Source organism: Anabrus simplex, chromosome 3 (genome assembly GCF_040414725.1).
Source record: "Anabrus simplex isolate iqAnaSimp1 chromosome 3, ASM4041472v1, whole genome shotgun sequence".
In the NCBI taxonomy this organism is placed as follows: Eukaryota; Metazoa; Arthropoda; class Insecta; order Orthoptera; family Tettigoniidae; genus Anabrus; species Anabrus simplex.
The window spans coordinates 462,119,627-462,141,147 of NC_090267.1; the positions used below are offsets into that span (position 1 = coordinate 462,119,627).

At 40.0% G+C, this 21,521-nt stretch overlaps 1 non-coding gene across 1 annotated transcript; it reads right to left on the reverse strand.

The window, feature by feature from the left end:
- Positions 1–18,859: 18,859 nt before the first annotated feature.
- On the reverse strand, positions 18,860–18,978 carry LOC136867549 (5S ribosomal RNA). Its single transcript, XR_010859737.1, has one exon. It is a non-coding gene; the product is annotated as a 5S ribosomal RNA (ribosomal RNA).
- Positions 18,979–21,521: the final 2,543 nt, after the last annotated feature.

A 21,521-nucleotide genomic window follows, 5' to 3' on the forward strand; every position in this document is an offset into this window, starting at 1 on the left:
AAATTATGCAGTATGTTTTAAGTTTATACAGCATACATGCAATCTGAACTAGACTCCACGATCTTCTCACAACAAACATCGGAAATGAATAGTTAGCTAGTCATGAAGGGAAAAGGGAGAGAGAGGGTTTAACTGCGTAACTAAAGATGGAAATAAAGTATTTTTTAACAAAACAAGAACATCGATGTAAATAATACAAGGTACACGACTAGGGAAAAAGTAAACTGTCACATGTTAGTTCAGACTTGTAAGCTAGCCAGAAACAGAAGTAGCGGTAATTCACAGCTTCTCCACAATGTATTTGAAAAACGAGTATTCTCTACCATTTCGTAATTTATCAGGTAGTTTCAGTCCCAGAATCGACAGTAGATTCCAGATGATGGCACAAAACAAACAATCTACAGCAAGCTAACAGTTAATTAATTCGTTCCTGTTTAGTTTCAAGACCACAAACCAGACCAGTACGGCATTTCTTTTCTTTTTTTCAGAAAGAAGTTCCGACTACACACTACGAAAGAAAATAACTCGTTTGTCTAAAAGATCTCGTTATTACAAACTGTTTATAAGTTACATTAAATACCAAATAGTTTTATACGTACTGTACAACATTTTGTTTTATTTAGCGTATGGCACATCGCAATATTATCAAAGTGAAATAAATTATACAAATATGAATGACTAGCAAGATACCCGTGCTTCGCTACGGTATTATACTGAAATTTATAATTGAATGCTTATTGTTTTAGATATATAATCCGCCGAAATTCGCGATCTGACTCGTTTACTGCGAAAATCCGCCAAAATTTGCGATCTGACTTGTTTTCTAAAATATTACGGCAAGTTACCTCCCATTTTTCAATCTTTCCTTCCAGCAATCGATTTCGTACTTCCCGGGCTAGGTCCAGGTAATCCACCCGGTCAGTTGGGTCCCTAAATCTTTGCCATATTTTCCTATAAGCATTTTTAATATGGATCAAATCCTTCAGGAGATCCGGCGTGGTGTCGTCTTGGGCGCCTTGGCGGCACTGAATCCGCGTCCGGACTGCATTTTTAGTCATTACAACGTTCAGGACCCGTTTCCAGCGCGGTCCGCACATTTGACGACGGTCCAGAACATTATTATTATTATTATTATTATTATTATTATTATTATTATTATTATTATTATTATTATTATTATTATTAGATGTTCTGCACCCCACAGCAAAATGCAAGACCGCTAAATGGCGGTAAATGACATCTGCTGCCATTGTCATTGTTGACAATTGTAAGAGGCGACTAAAAGGGGCCCCAGGGGCTCTGAATTTTGGAGCGTGGGTTGGCGACCACGGGGCCCTTAGCTGAGTCCTGACATTGCTTCCACTTACTTGTGCCAGGCTCCTCAATTTCATCTATCCTATCCGACCTCTCTTGGCCAACTCTTGTTCTTTTCCGACCCCGACACTATTAGCTTTGCGAGGGCTAGGGAGTCTTTCATTTTCATGCCCTTCGTGGCCCTTATCTTCCTTTGGCCGACACCTTCATTTTTCGAAGTGTCGGATCCCTTCCATTTTTCTCTCTGATTAGTGTTATATAGAGGATGGTTGCCCAGTTGTACTTCCTCTTAAAACAATAATCATCACCACCACCTGACTAGCACCATTGTCGCGCGTAGGCAAGTGTGCGGGATTTCTGGCGATACGAATGACATACTTCCGTGCATTATTCACCTTATTATAGAGGTGAACAATTTGACAGTCAATCTCATTCCTATCGTTTATTTCAAATGTGTTTACATTTTTATTTATATGCCAGGAGAATCTACTGTAATCTAAGGACGCTCTCGATGGAAAAGATGGCTGTTGAAAACGAACCCAGGTAAGATTAAAAATGATCGGTTTATGATCAGAATAAGTACATCGAAAATCTACAGCCTGTTTCCAGTCATTCGACAGGGCCAGGAATGGAATGAATAAAGCCCCATCTATCGGCGACAATAGGAATTGTGCCGGCTGTCGAAGCACTCCTCTGGGGCAATGATCGATGAATGATAAATGAAATGAAATATTGGACAGTGTTACTGGAATGAATGATGACAGGGAAAACCGGAGTATCCGGTGAAAAACCTGTCCCGCCTCTGTTTTGTCCAGCACGAATGTCAGATGGAGTGGCCGGGATTTTAATCACGGAACCCAGCTGTGGGAGGCCGGCGCACTGCCGCTTGAGCCACGGAGGCTCCTTGTAAGTACATTACGAACAGTAAAATCAAATGGTATCACCTCCTTTTACACCCCACCGCCGTAAAGTTTATTTAAACCGCCCCCCCCCCAAAAAAAAAATTAAAAGAAGGCGTGCTTCTTTATGTTTAAAGGAGTTTCCAAACACCAATGTTCACGTATAATACCTTCAGTTTTGAGATATAAGTATCCCCATAAAAATAATTCACTTTCTTTCACTTCCTTCACCCTCCTCCCACCCCCCACCCCCAACCCCAAGTGAATTTTCCGGCAAAAAATACTTGTGTCTGTAATAGTAAAGGATCTTATAAATACCAATTACCACGACTCTAATTTCTTCAGCTTTTTATTTATGTGTCCTCATGAAAGGAATTCAACTCCTTTTCAAGCCCCCCCCCCCCCAAGATGGTTTTCCCCCAAAACGCGTTTTTCTTTATTTTTAATGGAGATACAAATACCAATCTTCACGTCTGTAACAACTTTAGTTTTTATTAGATGTATGTATTCTCATAAAATTAAGTCAATTAATTTTTCAATTCTTTCACTCTCCCCTTCATTGGATTTTCCGAGAATACGTGTTTCTTTACTTTTAAAGCAGATTCCAAATATCAAATTTCACATCTGTAACATCTTCATTTTTGAGATATCAGTAGCCTAATTAAAATAATTCAACACCATTTTCAGTCACTTTAACCCCCCCCCCCTCCACCCAAGTCGTATTTCCGAAAACTAGAAATACACGTTTCTTTATTTTTAATAGAGATAAAAATACCATTTTTCACTTCTGTAGCATGTTAAGTTTTTTGAGATATACTGTAGAAATTCTCATTTTAAAATGTCACCCCTTTTTAGTTCCCCTTAAGTGGAGTTTCCAAAAACAAATCACCTATGTTTCTTTACATTTAAGGAAATTCCAAATACCTACTTTTTACGTCTGTAACATTTTACGTTTCTCAGATAGTCTGTAGATATAGTCTTTCAAACAATCCACCCCAATTTGTCACTTCTGCTTAACCGCCATTAATTGGATTTTCCAAAAACAAAAAATACATGTTTCTTTATTTTTAAAAGAGATCCCATATACAAATTTTCAGTTCTGTAATATCTTCAGTTTCTGAGATATATGTATCCTCATTAAAGGCATTCAACCCATTATTCACCCTTCCTATTGGGATTTTCCGAAAACAAAAAATACGTGTTTCTTTACTTTTAAAGGAGTTTCTATATACCAATTTTTACATCTATAAACTTTAAAAGTTTTAAGATGTAGATACACTCATTTTAAAAATTCACCTCCCTTTTCACTCCCCATTATTTGGATTTTCCAAAAACAAAAAAATACGTGTTTCTTTATTTTTAGATGAGATCCCAAACACCAATTTTTAGGTCTGTAATATCTTAAGGTTCTGAAATATAAGTAGCCTCATTAAAGGCATTCAACCCCTTTTTCACCCTTTTCCACCCTTTTCCACCCTTTTCCACCCTTTCTATTGGGATTTCCCGAAAACAAAAAATACGTGTTTCTTTATTTTTAAAGGAGATTCTAAATCCCAATTTTTACATCTGTAAACTTTATAAGTTTTGAGGTATAGATACACTCAATTTAATAATTCACCCCCTTTTTACCCCCCATTAATTGGATTTTTTAAAAACAAAAAAGTACGTGTTCCTTTATTTTTAAAAGAGATCCCAAACACCAATTTTCAGGTCTGTAATATCTTCATTTTCTGAGATGTAAGTATCCTCATTAAAGGCATTCAATTGCATCCGGGAGATAGTAGGTTCGAATCCCACTATCGGCAGCCCTGAAAATGGTTTTCCGTGGTTTCCCATTTTCACACCAGGCAAATGCTGGGGCTGTACCTTAATTAAGGCCACCGCCGCTTCCTTCCAACTCCTAGGCCTTTCCTATCCCATCGTCGCCATAAGACCTATCTGTGTTGGCGCGACGTAAAGCCCCTAGCAAAAAAAAAAGGCATTCAACCGCTTTTTCACCCTCCTGTTGGGATTTTCCGAAAACAAAAAATACGTGTTTCTTTATTTTTAATGAAGATTCTAAATACCAATTTTTACATCTGTAAACTTTAAAAGTTTTGTGATACAGATGCACTCATGCTAAAAATTCACCCCCTTTTCACCCTCCCATTAATTGGATTTTCCAAAAACAAAATATACGTGTTTCTTTATTTTTAAAAGAGATCAAAAGTACCAATTTTCATGTCTGTAATATCTTCAGTTTCTGAGATATAAGTACCGGTATCCTGATTAAAGGCATTCAGCTCCTTTTTCACCCCTCCTATTGAGATTTTCTGAAAACAAAAAATACGTGTTTCCTTATTTTTAAAGAAGATTCTTAATACCAATTTTTACGTATGTAAACTTGTGAAGTTTTGAGATATAGATACACTCATTTTAAAATTTCATCCCCCTTTTCACCCCCTTAGCGGCGGAATATCCAAAAATCCTCTCTTAGCAAGCACCTACATCTTAATATGAATATATCCCCAACATTTCATTTCTTCATGTCCAGTAGTTTTGGCTCGGCGATGATGAATCAGTCAGTCAGTCAGTCAGTCTGCTCTCCGATTTGGACAACAGCCTCCCCCTCCAATGTTAACCAATTGTTAGGAACAGAAACCCCAAACTCAGAAGTCTGTCTACGCAGCAGATATTAAGGGCAATAAATGTGTCACCGCTGCACATCAGGCGACAGGTAGCTGACCTGAGTTTCCTCCACGGGATCTTAAATGGGCATTACCGCTCGGAATGTCTTGTCTCACTCTTCTCTCTCCATGTTCCTCCCGCTCCACCAGAATCAAAGATCTTCTCCACATGCCCCACACTCAGCACTCGGTACATTCGAGAGGGGTGTAAACAGTCTCCTAAGGATAAGTTGATTGTGAAGAGGTTATACCGCCATTTTGACCCACGACGACTTGGCTATGAACATGGACATTCTCACGGTTTTCCATTCGGACAGTCATTATTGGTTGGCTGTGTACCTGATCATGTTATTTTTTGATATGTTTGTTATATTTTATCATGAAAGTTTACAATTGCTAATTAATCTGTTGACAGTGTAAGTGAAATTTGCTCAGTGTAGCTGTACCTTGTGCTTCGTGAATAAATAAATAAATAAATAAATAAATAAATAAATAAATAAATAAATAAATAAATAAATAAATAAATAAATAGTCCGCCTCTGTGGTGTAGTGGTTAGCGTGATTAGCTGCCACCCCCGGAGGCCCGGGTTCGATTCCCGGCTCTGCCACGAAATTTGAAAAGTGGCACGAGGGCTGGAACGGGGTCCACTCAGCCTCGGGAGGTCAACTGAGTAGAGGTGGGTTCGATTCCCACCTCAGCCATCCTGGAAGTGGTTTTCCGTGGTTTCCCACTTCTCCTCCAGGCGAATGCCGGGATGGTACCTAACTTAAGGCCACGGCCGCTTCCTTCCCTCTTCCTTGCCTATCCCTTCCAATCTTCCCATCCCTCCACAAGGCCCCTGTTCAGCATAGCAGGTGAGGCCGCCTGGGCGAGGTACTGGTCATACTCCGCAGTTGTATCCCCCGACCAAGAGTCTGAAGCTCCAGGACACTGCCCTTGAGGCGGTAGAGGTGGGATCCCTCGCTAAGTCCGAGGGAAAAACCGAACCTGGAGGGTAAACAGATTATGATGATGATGATGATGAATAAATAAATAAATACATAAATAAATAGCCGAAAGTCAGGTTGGGAATTTCACCACGTTTCTCAGTTTTAATTACTGTATTGACGGTGTGATAGTACCTCACGCGGATCACTGTAAGTACTTAGGTGTTAATATAAGGAAATATCTTCATTGGGATAATCACATAAACGAGATTGTAAATAAAGGATACATATATTTTCATATGTTTGTGAGGATATTTAGGGATCGCAATAAGGATTTCAAGCAGAGAGCGCACTCTATGTCATTGTGTCACAATGACAGTATGAATCCGGTGTATGGGATACTCACCAGGATTACTTGAGGATTTAAGGACCGGAAAATTTCCAAAGAAAAGCAGCACGGCTTGTTAACGGGTGATTTCCGACCAAAGAGTAGTGTTACGAAAATGTTGCTCGATAAGCAGCCCCATATCGATAGATTTATTAGCACGTAAAAGAACTCCTGCGGGACAAAATCCCGTCACCTTGGCGTCTCCGAAAACCGTAAGGATAATTTGTGGGACGTAAAGCCAATAACAATTCTTTCTTTCTGCCTTCTTTCTTTCTTATTCCGGTTACCTTCCAGTGTTGGGTTCTCCCTCGGACTCAGCGAGGAAACCCACCTCTACCGCCTCAAGGGCAGTGTTGGAATGTGGGACTTTTGGGTCGGGGATACAACTCTGGAGGAGGATCAGTACCTCGCCCAGGCAGCTTCATCTGCAATGCTGAACAGGGGCATTGTTGGGGGGGGGGGAAGGGAAGATTGAAAGGATAGACAAGGAAGAGGGAAGAAAGCGGCCGTGGCCTTAAGTTAGGTACCATCTTGGCATTTGCCTGGAGGAGAAGTGGGAAACCACGGAAACCCACTTCCAGGATGGCTGAGGTGGGAATCGAAATCCCCTCTACTCAGTTGACTCCCGAGGCTGAGTTGACCCGTTCCAGCCCTCGTACAACGTTTGAAATTTCGTGGCAGAGCTGGGAATCGAACGCGGGCCTCCGGAGGATCCCCCTGTGGATGGGGGAGGTAGAATAACACTCACGGTATCACCTGCTTGTCGTAAGAGGCGACTAAAAGGAGTCCCATGGGCTCTGAACTTTGGAGCGTGGGCTGACGACCACGGGGCCGTTAGCTGAGACCTGTGATTGCTTCCACTTACTTGTGCCAGGCTCCTCACTTTCATCTATCCTATCCGACCTTCTTTGGTCAACTTTTGTTCTTTCCGACCTCGACGCTGTTAGGTTTCCAAGGGCTAGGGAGTCTTTCATTTTCATGCCCTTCGTGACCCTTGTCTTCCTTTGGCCGATATCTTCATTTTTCGAAGTGTCGGATCCCTTCCATTTTCTCTCTCTGATTAATGTTATATAGAGGTTGGTTGCCTAATTGTACTTCCTCTTAAAACAATAATCACCACCACCACCACCACCACCACCACCTCCGGGGGTGGCAGCTAATCACACTAACCACCACACTATATTTATTATTATTATTATTATTATTATTATTATTATTATTATTATTAGTATTATTATTATTATTCCGGGGATACCCGTGGATCAGAAAGAGGTTAAAGAAGGTGCCGGGGTGAATGGGTCTATCTACAATATAAAAATTAATTTAAAACTTAAACTGAAGGTTATATTTCTTTTAGAACTTCAAACTTAACAATTTTTCATAACAATGAAACATCAGGTACAACGACAATCTTGAAACAAGATTAGGAAAATCCAAGATTAGTGATTTTTACATATTCTGGGCTTCAAGCCCCTAGTTTTACAATTCCAGAGATACCGGGTCCAGTTTACAAAACTTTAATTAAAAATGAGGAATCCCTTAGTCAAGGGCAGAAATCCCCTAATTCAAGAACACGTACTCCCAAAATACAATATCTAGCCTTCCAGAGGCACGCTTCACTCTTACAAAACTTTGAAAAGAGCTTACAGGCTCTCAGTTTCTTCCAGCCTACTCAAGGCAACATCAAAACTTACAATCACTGGCCTCTCAAGGCACAACTTACAAATTGAAAATAATTTTATACAGGGGTATCTTGTACCCAACCTACAGGACCTTTGCGAAAAAAGAACAGGTTAAATAAACGGCCCGAACACAAACTGAATGGAGGCGTACACTGGGCTCCAGATAATGAAATATTAAAACCTATAGGGCTCTCGGCCGATGAAGCAGGGGCTATTCCCAAACTACTGAGGTGGCTCGCATGGAAATTACTTCAACACATTACAGGAGAACACAGTTACAAAAACGTAGTCACCTCAAACCAAGATGAAGGGGAGCTCGAGAGGGTAACTCACTCTCTATCCCCGATTTACAGTTAAAGATTTTATGAAATTTTTGCATTAGCCGAAAGAAAAGTTACATTTTGGAAAAGTATGGTGACATAATTGAAGAGTCGGATCTTCCCCTTGGATTAAACTGCGGAGGTAGCAAGAAAGAATGATTTTATGTGGCCATTACCTTATAGATGTTCTGCTGACCGATGAAAGAGGCGGCCCCGCCTCCTGCCTTAACACACACACTTATCAAGATGGTGATCAATTGACCAGGAAACGTGAAAAGCCGCAGTTTATAAACCCTCACGGAAGGTTCGAGAGCATTCAAGACAAATCAGGACACACCCTCTTAACTTTTATTGGCAGATTCAAAGTGAACAGGAATTGCGGGATTGGTTGAAAATTAATTACAAAAATTCGTGATTGGCTAGATTCAAAACTGGCGGAAAGAAAAGGAAGTATTGCCAACCCCAAAAAAGAACATAGATCAGTTATGGAAAACCTAGGAATACAAAACTTCCTTAAGGTATGTTTTAACGATGTTAGGCCCCTTAAAACAACAAGCATCATCATCATCATGTTTTAACGTTTCAAAGGAAAATCAAAAATTCTTAACCGATTTTTTTAGTTTCGTACATTGAAACACAAAATATTAGACTAACAATTTCGTATAATGCAATCAATCTTTTCCGCCTTATCTTCACCCCAAAATAATGTTTAATAAAAAAACACCAATTTTCAAAAAGTCATAAAATTTCCAAAAATGTCATAATATTGAAATTTTTTCACCAAGTTGAAGTATTTCATTCATAGAATGTTGTGAACTAGGATCTTCTAATTATCAAAAACAGAAAGGGAGCTAGACATCATTTTTGACAAAAGTTTAAAAATAAAATATCATCCTTGTTAAAATGCTTATTATAATAATCATAACAATAATAATATCCACAACATTAACAAAGTACTACTTTACAACATTCTCACATTCATTAGCTTTAATTTAATCTATCATTGAGTTTTCTATCTCAATTTTAAGGATTTTACATTTATTTCAAATGTGGGAAGGTGTGCAAAAAATAGCAGTCAAGAAAAACAGCGCTGAAGTTTTAGAACTAAGTTGTGAACAGAACCCACTTACTTAGGCACCTTAAAACTTGCCTGCTCCATCGGTTGGACCCTTTTTTAGAAGTCTTTTGTCTTATTTTAATTTTCTTCTGACACTCAAGTACTTTGATTTGCACCTTTGTGCAACCGTACTTCATCAGCTTCAAGTACACCAAATGGTGTGTACTTGCCAGGAGCAATTTCCGTCCTCTTCAGTATTTCTTTTGCCTTTGTGTTTCCCCAGTTGAAATGGCAAACAGCATCCATCACTCCTAATTTTAAGGTATCAAGCCCCACATTTATGTCTCCTTACGACACCTTCTCAATACCATGGCATTGAATGACCTATTATTTTGAGTCAACCCATGCATTTCTGGGTCGGTGAGTCACTCATATATAGGCTTCACTGCGTGAAGAATGTCAAAAGACAGGCCTAGTTTGAATTTAAATTTTTCTATCTCATTATTTACTTTAGCTCGCTGATAAGAGCACCAGCTGTCAGCTCCTACAGGACACCTATGGTGGGTGGGACGGTCCTTTGTTGCTGTCAAATGGTACAATGTGGCCCATATGCCATTTTACATGGCGTGAATACTGCCTGTGCTGGAACGTAAAGCAATACCAAATAATTTTGCATCTTATCGATGAGTGCTCCTGTCAGTTGGGGAATTCATAATCACAGTTGCTGCAGAACAATGCAAGGGACATTTCCCAACCAAATCTCAGAATTTCTAGGCTTTTTACAAAAACTGTATTACACCTGAAGCAACTAGGGCAAGCTAATGCAGATAATATATGTGTAAAGCATTCTATCTCAATAATGATATTGTAAATGCCATTAACACTATCAGATTCAATACTAACAGACGTAAGTTTGGACCCCGCCGGGCCGAAGCCGCGACGGGTCCCCTCCACTGAGCGAGGGAGGTACAGTGGCTCAAAAAAGTATTGGTCTGTCGAGATATGCTACATGTGAGGACGGGGAATCGAAGGGAATGATGATCAAAATGGGCATAACTAGAATCCTTATTATTTATCATCTTGTGTAACATGTACATACTAAGAAGAACATAATTCTTCCATATCCATATAACTAAAACGCCATAACTTAAAACAACCACTCTCATTTGCCACCAAAAAAGTATTGGTCTGAATTAACATAACACAGTTTCTTGAACCTTCGTGAACGTTTCAGTACTTTATAGGCCCTCCTTTCCTCTTTATAATCTCAGCTAACCTATTTGGCATCGATCGTACCAAGGTTTCCGTAGTTTCCTTTGGTATGTTATTCCATTCGGTGAGTAAGGCTTATTTCAGGTCAGCTTTGTTTGATATTGCATGTTTTCTGGAGTTTTGCTGCAAAGAGTGCCACAAATTCTAGACGGGTTGATGTCGGGAGATTGTGGTGGAGTCTCCATCCAACGCGGTGTATTATATAACAGCCATAGCTTCGTGTTTAGGGCTGTGTGTTTGGAGTGGTTATCTTGCTTAAACGTACACTTTGTTAAGAGTCCCAATTTTTGTTCACTTGATGGAAGATGTGTCTTCAGGATGTTAGTGTATGTTTTGTGATCCATAGTCCCTGGAATAAAGGTTAATACACCTACACCATTCGCACTCATTCAACCCCACGCCATCAGGGAACCCCCTCCATGTTTCACAGTGGCGGTCAGGTTCTTCCCTTCAAGTTCAGAATGCGTCTTCCTCTACACAGTCACCCGTCTGTCTGATCTGAAGAGTGTAAATTTACCCTCATCGGTAAAAGCGACTGTTTTCCAATCCTCATAGCTGTCATTTCTGTGCTCTTTAGCGTACGTGTCGCTTCTTCCTGTTAGCCTTACTGATGTACGGCTTTCTTTGGGCTGTTCTGCCCTCATATCCTCTTTTGCGTAGCACATTTCGGATGGTTTTAGATGACACTTGCACTCCTACATCCTGTTGTAACGCAGCTGCTATCTTCGGCGCTCTTAGCTGAGGATTTTGGGCCACTGTACACACAATTTGCCATTTTGTCTTGTACCGATAACTTGGAGAGGCGGCCACTTCTTGGTCTATTTTCTATTGTCTTTGTTCTTTTGTATTTGTACACAATATTTCTAACAGTTGTAACAGCTCTTCCAATAATTTCAATTATGTTTTTGAAAGATTTACTTTTGGAAACAGTCGCACTACAATCCTCCTTTCTTCCAAGGTTGTTTCTTTCATTTTCCTTCCCATTGCTAGCTGAACACAGAAACAGTGCTGAACATTACCTTCCAGCATGTCAGCAGAGACACAATGAGCTCGAGTTGCGGCACACAGCACTATGTCACGATGATATTGTTTACTAGACCAATACTTTTTTGGCATGTAATGACGCAAGCCGGTGTATTACTGGTCCGTTTGCAAACAGTGTGAATCTCCTTGGCTCCATAGTCAACCTAATGATGTACTTGACTGTCCTACATATCCACATACGTGTAATTCCTTTATATGGACCATTATTTGTACTATACTGTTCCGTTCGTACCACGGCTATGGGCAGACCAATACTTTCTTGAGCCACTGTAGGTACCCACAGACGTAAGTTTGGACTGAGAAGCACTAGCAAATGATTCCCTTATATTAGGCCTACCTTCTGTCTCATTATTTATACTGACAGCAAAAGTAACACTGACATTCACCTTGCTATGTCTATTTCCATGAAATTTTCTCGTTTTCTTTGCTCCACATCGGCTTTTAGAACCCATTTTGTACACACTCACAGAGAAACTCTTTGGTCACAATTTGAAAGACCACTTGGCCACAAGGAAGCTGACATATTTGTTTATATCTGTTCCCTAGCAATGGAATAAAAGTCTTTGGAATATACAAGTATTGACATCTGTTGTTCAGAACTATGAACTATATACTCAGGAGGCATGTCGCACCAAAGAGATAAATTTGAATAAGAAAATTTTACGAGATGTTTACATGTAAGCAGGACACTGCAGCCACTCCCCGTATCATGCGAGCACGAGGCTATTTAAATCTTATTTTCGGATACTTACAGTTGGAATATTTGTATGAATTATATCTCATTTTAAAGTAGAGACTTCAAGTTTTCATTTCCAGTGAAAAAATTAAAATGGCATTTTTGGGCGAAAAAGGCGATTTCTAACGTTAATACCACCGCCGTCTCAATCTCTATATAATAATATGTTCAAACTTCTTGATGTATAGCAAATACAGTAGAGACAATACGCGACACTTACGGATTTAACCTTGCTAAAATGGGAGACCAAGGTCTGTCTAGGGAGGTCAAGTCACGAATGCTTCTTATGGAGCCGCCATATTGGGTCTTTAAGCGAGAGTAACCAAAGGCAAGTGTATTCGAATTTAGAGGATTTCTGTGCCGTACATTGAAATAAAAACAAAATACCAACTATTTTTCATAAATAATTTAATTGGACATCTATTGTTCATGTATATATAACTATAACTGTACAACACTCAAATGATATGAATACATTCACAGCTATTTGAATAGGCAGATAATTAACAGAGCCTGATTTTTTTTTTTTTTTTTTTTTTTTTTTTTTTGAGAAACAAGTATCAACAGAAAAGCTCATGTCCTACTCTTTTACTTCCTTACAACTTTGTCTTACTGTGTTTCTTATTAATATCATCTGTCAAATGCGTAATCTTATTGACATAAACATAGAAATCTGATTCCCGGTACATGAAATACTGAACTTGAAGTAGGCCTACTGTACTTAAAGTACTAAAAGACAGTTGTAATAAATTACCTTCAGCGTTTTCTTTATTAAGAAAGTAATTACCGATACTGCGTTTCTAAAAGGTTACTCCAGTATGTTGACAAGCACTGAATGCCTCTTGAGTTGAGTGCATTAAATTATGTATGGTAACTGTTGTTATCCATTCTTGTAGTATTTCTTTGGGTTCTAAGGCAAAAATACTCTGCACATATGCAACAAGAGTGATGTTCTTAGCTACTCTTAACTAGTTTATTGATAACCCATGCAGCTATATAGTACAAAGTGGTGGTGGTGATTATTGTTTTAAGAGGAAGTACAACTGGGCAACCATCCTCTATAAACACTAATCAGAAGAAAACAAATGGAAGGGGTCCAACTTCGGAAAATGGAGGTATCGGCAAAATAAAGATGAAGGCCACAAAGTGCGTGGAAATGAAAAACTTCCTAGGCCTTGAATGCGCTAATGCCGTCGCGGTCGGAAAAGAACAAGTGTTGACCAGGGGAGGTCGGTGGACTAGAATAGGTGAGAGCCTAACACAAGTAAGTGAAAGCAATGTAAAGACTCAGCTAAGGGCCTCGTAGTCACAACTCAAATTGATTTCCCCCTGTGGGCGGGGGCAAGAGAATAACACCCACGGTATCCCCTGCCTGTCATAAGATATGAGTGAAAGGGGCGTCAGGAGCTCCTAACTAGGGAGCGTGGGTTGGCGACCATGGGGCTCTTAACTGAGTCCTAACATGCATGCAAACAATAATAATAATAATAATAATAATAATAATAATAATAATAATAATAATAATAATAATAATAATAATAATAATAATAATAATAATAATAATAATAATAATGGTTAAGAAAATTAAAGCCATTGGTAGACAAGATTCCATAAGAAATAGAAATTCAGTCACTATTAAGTTGAGTTAACCTAGGTTAGGCTATTTTAGGGATTACATAAGGATATTATGTTAGGCTACGGTACGTTAAATTACAGTAGTTGGTTAGTGCGAGTGTTGTCATCTTTTAAGTATTTGTCCAGCCATATAATGTACTCCATAGAGCATTTAAGATGAATGAAATATAGCTGTAAATAATAACTACAGTACCGTATAAGACTGCTATTAACAATTGTTGTTGTAATGATGGCAAGCTGGACACAAATGGTTGGTTTGAAGTGATAGGCCAGCGAAATTAACCAATTACGGTTAAAATTCTTGACCTCGCCGGGAATCGAACCCGGGACCCCTGTGACCAAAGGCCAGCACGCTAACCATTTAGCCCTGGAGCCGGACACATGAAAAGGAAATTTTCATAAACATCAGTACTACTATTTTCCTGTTACTTTTCTTGCTTGTTTTGAAAAACAATTCTCTTTCTTTGGGAGGTTTCCTATTATATGTCAAAGACTTGGGTGGATTAGGGACGTTGAAAATTTTTGGAATGGAATTCCACCTGAGTAGTTTACGTTCATCTGCCCCCTTTAGTTCAAATTGCGATTCTTCAAAATTATGCTAGAAGAAAGTACATAATAAGACCTATAAATATAAAACATCGTTCATATAAACATATTATTATTCAGGAATGATACGAATGTATAACTTCACTAACCTCGCACAAGACGGAATTATTTGTCACGCCTACAGTTTTGAACCCACTGAGCTCTCCTTTGCTTTCCTCTCGGGAAACAAAACACTCTATTTCCGTCAGTTGTCTTATTTTGACAGTTTGGTGCGGCACAGTATCCCATTTTCCTTCAAAATACAAGTAATAACTCACATCATTACATCATTAATAATCTCGTTATACGATATTTAAGACCCAATATGGCCGCCACCGCAAAGGATTGTGGTAGCGTGACCAGACCTCCCTAGACAGACCTTGTGGGAGACAATTCGACGGTGGCGCTCCTAGTGACTTGACCTGAAAAATCGCGCTAAATTCAAATATCAATGGAAATGTATATATGGAAATGTATAAATAAATTACGTCTAGAAAGAAAATATTATTGAGATATTTACTTCGAAGTTGCTAAAGCAATTCTGGATAAATGAATGAAGAATTATTTAAAAGGTTATTATTCAAAGACTGAAATTAGACATATAAACAAGATGTGAAATGATCTTTCATTTATGCATTACTTTTTTTAGCTTCAGCATTCCAGCCTGAACTCTTACGGTTGGATTTGTCTTTTTTTTCTCATTTAAAAACATTGTATAATCACATTAAAACACTTGTTAATAAAAATATCGGCACATTCCTTACACATATGATGCAATGAATTAACATTTAATAGCTGGACAGTTCTCCTCTTAACATGAAGCCTACTAACAGAAAGAAAAACTATAAAATCCCGGCTTTAATCTGAGAAGAGGGATAAAAGAAAGAAAAGTATGGAAATGTTGTCGATAGTGATGCTTTGAGGAATATTTACGTACAATTAGAGTAAAAATGTAACATACCCTTGGCTGTATAGTCGAGGATTTTTAAAGTCGCTGGCCTGGAAATGATCTGAACAGGTCGTATAATTCTTATATAAGCGTAACGTCCCTTCTTTCTCGTACACCTTATCCAAATCATTTCTGTGACATTTCAAAACCCACAGATCACACCTACAACAACACATCGGCATTGAAGGTTAACTGCTGCACTATACAATAAAATATGCGTATTACATTTTAATCCAGTTAAAATATGGGTTGAGCAGGTCAGATGATTATGAAGTACTATAAAGATCTCTGTCACTGGGAGAATATATATGCAAACACAATATTACTTACATTTTCTTGTCACGAGGGAACCTGAAGAACGACCGCGCATTCTTCTCTACTTCATAGTTACTGCAGCCAAACACAGCACATACCTTTCCCCTCATGTTGAGAGGAGATATCAAGGAATTACATACGCTACTATTTAATTATGTCAACTCACTGAAAACGCATAAATAACACCAAAAACTTCACACAAAAATACACGTGCTCTTATGACAGAATCAGTAGTTCCCAGGTCTACTCGCTAGATAGAGCTCCAATAGCTGTCCCTCGATATCTCGTTCAGGGTCGCGTATTGTCTCTACTGTATTTGTGTACAACAAACAAAACCAGGAGAAATTCAGTCAGTTTAGGAAACTTCACAACAAAACAATTACTTGATATTTCAGTGGTGACATCTTCTGATTAAAGTTCCAAATTCGTGTAGTTTCAGTTTTACCTTTTGACCGATAGAGGAGTTCATTAAGGCACTTATTTTAAATGCGCGGCGTTGAGGTGCACCTCCTGGTACAATTATTATTATTATTATTATTATTATTATTATTATTATTATTATTATTATCGTATTCTGTTTACACTCCAGGGTCGGTCCCCCCCCCCGGACTCAGCGAGGGATCCAACCTCTACCGCCTCAAGCCTGGAGCTTCAGACTCTGGGTCGGGGGATACAACTGGGGAGGATGACCAGTACCTCACCCAGGCGGCCTCACGTGCTATGCTGAACAGGGGCCTTGTGGGGGAATGGGAAGATTGGAAGGGATAGACAATGAAGTTGGAAGGAAGCGGCCGTGGCCTTAAGTTAGGTACCATCCCGGCATTTGCCTGGAGGAGAAGTGGGAAACCACGGAAAACCACTTCCAGGATGGCTGAGGTGGGAATCGAACCCCCCTCTCAGTTGACCTCCCGAGGCTGAGTGGACCCCGTTCCAGCCCTCGTACTACTTTTCAAATTTCGTGGCAGAGCCGGGAATCGAACCCGGACCGCCAGGGGTGGCAGCTAATCACACTAACCTTTACACCACAGAGGCGGACATTATTATTATTATTATTATTATTATTATTATTATTATTATTATTATTATTATTATTATTATTATTATTGTTATTATTATTATTATTATTGTTACGGGGATTTCCGTGGTAGGTAGAGGTGAAAGAAGGTGCGGGTGTGAATAGGTCTCCAACTACGGAATTAAAGTTAAATGTAAAATTTAACAAGGTTATATTTTCTTTCCAAAATTCAGAAATAACAAGAATGGCAGGTACGGAGTAGCAAGACAACAAAGTACAATTACAGTATTTACAGGATTTGGGCTTCGAGCCCTGAAAACACAATTCTTGAGCAACTAGCCCAACTTTGCGATATACAAATTTCAACAACGGGGCAGAAGACCCCAATCAAACCCTGGAGCACTTGCTCCAAATTACACCGTAAAGCCTCCTCGAGGCATACAAGACTCAGTTTCCGGAAAAGAGCCACTCGCTCTCAAATTTAAGCCTCTCCCAGGCCACACCAAACTCCACCTTCAAGCTGTCCTCAACGGACATAAACACAGGGGTAAAATACCCAATCTACTGAGGCCTATTAAGTGAGAAAAGGTTAATTATATGGCCTCTAAAATACCAACTTGAAAGGAGGCTCTCCGCACTCCTAATACACTTTATTTAAAACCTACTTGGCACTAGGCCGTTAATGCAAGGGCTAATCCCATACTACAGAGGTGACTTCAGAAAAGAACAATTTACATTATATTAACGAAGAATAGGTTGAGAAAAATAAGTTCACCTCAAAACAATATGATTGGGAGCTCGAGAGGGTTAAGCACTCTCTATCCCGATATGCAGTTTAAAAGATGAAATAGATACAAGTTTCTTTACATTTTAAGGAAGGTTACATAATGGAAAAAGCTTCGGACCCGCCCCGAGAGTTAAACTGCTGAGCTAGCAAAGAAAGAAGTTATTAATTGGCCATTACCTTGTTGTTGACCGCTGCTGAAGAAAGAGGCGCTTCCCGCCCCCTGCTATGTACTTTACACACTGAAAGATGGAACAGAAGTGGCGCAGAGACCCTAAAATCAGCAGTTTATATACTCTCGCGGAAGGTTCTAGGCGTTAGGGGAATGAGAACACCCGCCCACAATCACTCTATTGGAGAATAAAGAGAAACCCCTACACAAGATGAAGAAGAAACACATTATTGGTGGAAAATTAATTTCAGAAATTCGGGATTGGCTAGATTTAAAACAAGGGGAAAGAAAGGGGTAATATTGCCAACTTAACCAATGACTGAAAGAAATTTAACAAAGAACAAACTTTTGAAATAAAATTTTCTCCAAAGAACAGTTCTTTTTCTTCACACTAGGGTGCACTATTGTAGTTCTTCAGTAGTGTCCTCTAGAAGAGAAAGTTCACACTTCTTACTTCAAGCAAAACAAAAACACATCAAAAATGACACAGTTCTAAAACTCCAAAATTTACAGGTAGTGACATCTTCTGAGAAAGTAGAAAATTAATACCGTCAATAAAGTTCAGACTTCCTCCAGCAGAGGAGTTTCAACTGGCGCACCTTTTGAATTAGCGGCGTGGAGGTGTACCGCCCGGTACAATTATTATTATTATTATTATTATTATTATTATTAGACACTATTCAACAAAGCGAATATATTTTCAGACTGTTTCATAAAGAGAAGGACTCAGTTCTTTTAAATGGACAAGCCAAAGTTAAAACATGGAGGGAAAGTGAAGATAGTGGTAGATGGACCATGATGAGACAAAGAGATGAATACTCCTTATAGCCTACATCGACCCACAGAAAGCAGAATGGGAACAACATTTAAACAACTGTCAGGGCTACTGAAATGGCGTATGGCGTTTAGTGCCGCGAGTGTCCGAAGACAAGTTCGGCTCGCCAGATGTAGGTCTTTTGATTTGACACCCGTAGGGGACCTGCGCGTCATGATGAGGATGAAATTATGATAATGGTAAAAATTCCCGACCCCCCCCCCGTATCGAATCCGGGACTCCCGTGACCGTAGGCCAGCACGCTAACTGTTTAGTCATGGAGCCAAACAACGGCACGTGGTGTTCCTATGTGATCACCCATCCAAGTACTGACCACGCCCAATGTTGCTTAACTGCGTTGATCGGACGAGAACCGGTGTATTCAACATGGTATGACCGTTGGCTTAGGGCTACTTGTTGATCACGAAAGACTTATGCGTCTGCAGAGAAAGTAAGTTTGCAGCCAGGAGTCTGATTAGTCCTCAAACAGCACAACCAGAGTTTATGTAGTTAATTCCAGTTTCATTCCAGGCTTGTGTATTCCAGGCTTGTGTCAATGTCATACTTTCGTATGTGTGTACACCTGTTATGTTATGTGACCCTCTCAGACTGATTCTGATGGTTCCGTCAGCTTCTGCTTCGAACGCTAGCGCTGTACCGCGTCCGGTGAACCATCTGGTGACGAATGAACGTACCATTTCCACTTCTATTATAACGTCTAAATTCAAACCTCATTCTTTGAGAAGCCTTTCTCGTGAACAGTCGAGATTTACTTCTGAAGACGCAGAGCAAAGTTCTCTGCGAAACGTAAAGAATTTCACCTTATTTTCTTGACACGGCATAAGCCCAGAAGCCTATAAGTACGGGCTATGAAAGCATCAGTGGCAAAGTTTGTGTGGTTACGGCAAAACTGTTAAAAAATGAGGCGTGTATAGGATGATGTGTGAGGTAGTTTGCCATTGCTTTCCTCACTGGGCCACAAAGTTTTGTTGAAGCACGACCAGCCCTATGAGTAACTCCTTTCATAACATTCAGATGAATGTCATCACATTAATAAGCAGCTTTCATACTGTCATAGCCATAAATGAGACTAGCAAGGGAAGGGCGCGTACCGGGGAATCACGGATTTTACGTAAATTTTGCACACGCGTTAATGAGCCAAGAATAACACAACGGCCAAAACATTTCTTGCGACCTACCAAAAACGTTAACGTTCGCATGTTCCAAGTGGCACTGTTGGTTACACAGTACTGCATCGGGTGCTGGGTTCACTTGTCGAGGGACCGCGCCACTGATTTTGTTTATTCATATAATCATAATAATCGGGTAGCAGGTCGCGAAACTGAAGTAGCGGCTTTAATTGATTGTGGGTCAATAAAGGCAAGGGAATAAAATTATGGTAAAAAGAGAGATTAATCAGCATAACAGTTACACATGAAAGCAGGTTACTCCTTATAGTTTTGAAACAATGATGCTCGTGGTAGAAATGTTGAAAGCACCAACCACACCAAACGAAGCGAGGGTAAGGAGAAGTGGAACGGTTTAAGTCACCGCTGTCAAAACAATATTGCACAGGATGTTCAAAGGCTCTCGGGTTTTTGGACAAATACTGGCTTCCTTCTGTAGCAGGCGTATTGCCACATTGGATGAAAACGAGGAGACGACAACTGGTGGTACCGTATGTCAAAGATTGAATTTTCAAGTTGGCGTTTATCTGCGCCAAAACGATATCCAAATTCAGTAATCGAACAGTGTCAGATAATCTACGTGCAAAGCCTTTCGATACTCTAAACCCGTATACATTAACAGTATAATGTAATGTTAACAGTAAGCTGCGGCACCAGAAGGGATCATCATTAACTGTACTGTACCTTCATTTTGTATACCGAACTCGATAGCTGCAGTCGCTTAAGTGCGGCCAGTATTCAGTATTCGGGAGATAGTAGGTTCGAACCCCACTGTCGGCAGCCCTGAAAATGGTTTTCCGTGGATTCCCATTTTCACACCAGGCAAATGCTGGGGCTGTACCTTAATTAAGGCCACGGCCGCTTCCTTCCCACTCCTAGCCCTTCCCTGTCCCATCGTCGCCATAAGACCTATCTGTGTCGGTGCGACGTAAAGCAACTAACATTTTGTATAGATGTCCAGAAAAGGAACCCAGAATGAACGCAACTTTACTGGATGGTTTATTTTGCTTGAATACGTCATTAAACAATTCGTTCACTTGTACAGATCCCATTTTTCCGTATTTACTGCAACCAACATTAATATTTTCATGCGAAAACATGTCCTTTTCCACCGTCTTACCAAACGCATTTTTCGACTGTCTTAAAGTGATGCATAAAGGCTCCACACGCTTGCCATTTGCGGCAAATGTCGGCATTATGGTCTAAATATGTGTGGTGGACACCACAGATTGCACTGTGGCGGTAACTCATGTTCACCCCCCACCCTACCGCTTTTTTTTTTCGAAGTCACTTTCCTTCCCGTACACATCTCTAGGCTGAACCGCCCCTGTGGGTGGGGGTGGTAGAATAACACCCACGGTATCCCCTGTCTGTCGTAAGAGGTGACTAAAAGGGAACCAGGGGCTCTGAACTTTGGAGCGTGGGCAGGCGACCACGCGACCCTCAGCTGAGTCCTGGCATTGCTTCCACTTACTTGTGTCAGGCTCCTCACTTTATCTATCCTATCCGACCTTCATTGGTCAACTCTTGGTTCTTTTCCGACCCCGACGCTATTAGGTTTGCGAGGGCTAGGGAGTCTTTCATTTTCATGCCCTTAGTGGCCCTTGCCTTTCTTTGGCCGATACCTTCATTTTTCGAAGTGTCGGATCCATTCAATTTTTCTCTCTGATTAGTGTTATATAGAGGATGGTTGCCTAGTTGTACTTCTTCTTAATATCACCACCACCACCACCACCTCCAGGCTGAACTACCTCTGATCA